The 2753-nt window shown below is 45.5% G+C and overlaps 1 non-coding gene across 1 annotated transcript; it reads right to left on the bottom strand.

Annotated features, from left to right (window-relative positions):
* Nucleotides 1-2349: 2349 nt before the first annotated feature.
* Nucleotides 2350-2423, bottom strand: TRNAI-AAU (transfer RNA isoleucine (anticodon AAU)). Its single transcript has one exon. It is a non-coding gene; the product is annotated as a tRNA-Ile (tRNA).
* Between the last annotated feature and the right edge of the window lie 330 nt (nucleotides 2424-2753).

Raw genomic sequence — 2753 nt, 5'->3', positions numbered from 1 at the left:
ATGTGAACAGAAAAGAAAATGCTTCAGAAGATTGAGTGAATGAATACACATCTACTGAATTGAATACAGTGTGAATCTACTTTCTAACTAGCTTCAAGTATTTGAATTCAAGAGCCCTCCTAGTAGTTTTTCACGCATCAAAGAAAAATGCAGTTATGTCAGTGAAGAATATGAAACTAATTAGCTTATTTTGTCTACATAACTGTAAAATGCAATAGTTAATATCTGCAACAGTAACAAAAGGAAGAGGTTTGGCTAGACCCATTAGAAGTTTCCTCCTCAGCTGTCAGTGTTCAGCATTGTCACAGGCAATAAGAAAGGTTCATTCTCTCCATCATTGTCCACTGTGCTCAGAGGAGCTGTGCTTCACACCACAGTTTTTGAGCACACAATAGCCAATACCTGTTCTGGCCTTGGTGTTATGGAATCTGATTACGGTTAAATGAAACACTGAGCAGTAACCCCAGAATATGCCCCAGCATCTGCCACTGCAGACCACTCAGAATGGAAATGCCTCTGCTGTCCTCATGAGAGCATTATTCTACTATATGGGTTTGTTTGTTTAATCTCTTTTATTCTCAAACTAGTTTTGAGATTGAAGAACAGGCTCTGGAATGACTCCCCTAGGGACAATGGCTGACCCTCAGTCTGACAACCATCCGGTGAAAATAAATTTAGGGGAAATATGCCCATACAATGCTGGCTGCCAAAAACCCACACTGAATATAAGCAATGCAAACCAAACTGAAGAAGTGGCCGAGGAGCCATTGCATCACCTTGGTTTATATTAAGAACTTTACTATACAACAACATTGCTGCAATAAAACTCTGATTCCTAATGTCAAAAACCTAAAACAAAGCAATATTATTCCCAGATTATTTTTTTCTGAAAGAAAACACCATGCTGTTTCTCCTTTCATTTAAAATGGATGTCATTATATGTAGTCAAGTCCTGACTACTATAACTGGACCCAAAGGAATTGAGGAGGATCATTGAGTGGAGTAGCAAGAGAGGAGGTCCTCAAACCAGCACCACATTACTCTCCCTTGACATCTGATGGAGTCATAACAGCAGTTTGGATGCTAGGTGACATGAATATTCATCTGTATGATTTAAAAATTTCATTGTGACTTTGGAATGACACTTTTCATGTGCTCTTGTTGTACCTTGACAAGACTGTAAGGAAGATGCCATGTCAACACACTGACTTTGAAATGAGTGTCACCTGCTTATTTCTTTATCATCATCATTTATTTTGAATCAAGCCTTAAGCAACAGGCCCTGAGAGTAAAGGAGCATATTAGCAAATTTGTGAGAGAAATCAATAGCATGCTGTTAAGACATTTTCCCAAAGAAGCTGCAGCCTTTCTGTACGCAGCTCCAATAATGAAACCACTGGTTTCTACAAGGAAAACATTTGCACCAAGGAGTTTCCCTCCTCTGGAGAAATCCCGTTTCAGCTCAGAGGTAGATAGGAGAAAATAGTATCTGTCTTGAGCTCCTAAGAGAAGTTCTAGAAACAAAACACCCTCATACAGGCCAGTTGAGCCAGCAACAATTCATCTCAGCCACTCTTGCAGACCTGCTACTCTATTAGAACATCTCAGTTTGACCTGGAATTTTCTTACATGCATTCATAAATAAAAATTAATTTGACAGACTGCCAAGTGTCTAGCGAGCCTATCTCATATGGATATCTAAGTTTCAATACTTTACAGGGACAGCTTTCAAGAGGAGTTCAGAACATCCTCTGCAAAATCAGGCTGTCCAGGGAGATCTGACTAGCTTGTCCTCCTACTCCAAAGCAAAGATGAGAAGTAAAAGCCACTTGTTTCAGCATCACTGGTTCCAGCCCCAGGCAGCGGAGAACTATCCAGAGTTATGAGCTAAAGACCTGATATGAAATTTTAATTACCTAGGATTATGAAGGGAAAGAAAGCAAGGTCCATCTGAAATCCTGCAAGCTTTCTTCAGGCACAAAGCTAGTTAACAGATGAGAAGATGCTCTGAGGCAAGAGGTATTGAATATTTGGTGACATCCCATGGAAAGATTTAAAATATTTGAGTGGATTTCCTATCTACACTTTTCTACTGCATTTGCAATTTCACTTTCCTGTCCCCATTCCCTTTCCCTGCAAATCCCTTCCCCTGACTCTTCCTCAGGCACGCACCGCGTCGGAAGGAAGGGAAAAACAAACCTTCCCTGTGTCTTCCCCCACCACCCCACCGGGAGCAGAGGGCTCCCGCACCGACGACAGCTCCCCGCCGCTCACCCTCCCTCCCTCCCTCCCGGCTTCTGCGCGCTCCCCGCGGCCCCCCGCTCCCCTGGTCGGGGCACGCAAAAGCTGTGGCCCGTACGGGGATCGAACCCGCGACCTTGGCGTTATTAGCACCACGCTCTAACCAACTGAGCTAACCGGCCGGCCGGGAGCCCCACCCCGGGAAGCGGCCCATCGCACCGCTCCGCTCCCGCCCGACACCCACTCCAGTTCCCCCCAGGGTTTGGGGGTGTGCTCCCCGTGGCGCCAGCTGTGCTTCATTGCTGAGTTCTGCAGAGCCCTGTGTGACAGGGGATGGTTCTGCTGCCTGGATGAGGTGGTTGGTTCTGCTGCCTGAGGATGAGCTGTCCAGGCTGGGACAGGAGCACAAAACCTTTACCCAGTGGAGGGCAGGGAGGCAGAGCAGGCTACAGAGCAAGGTCATGCAGGGTCCATCCTGAGATGTTTCCCAGACACCTGAGCAACCTCCTGGC

This window comes from Grus americana, chromosome 1, assembly GCF_028858705.1.
Source record: "Grus americana isolate bGruAme1 chromosome 1, bGruAme1.mat, whole genome shotgun sequence".
NCBI classification, from domain to species: domain Eukaryota; kingdom Metazoa; phylum Chordata; class Aves; order Gruiformes; family Gruidae; genus Grus; species Grus americana.
This window is presented reverse-complemented; position numbering and strand designations above follow the sequence as displayed.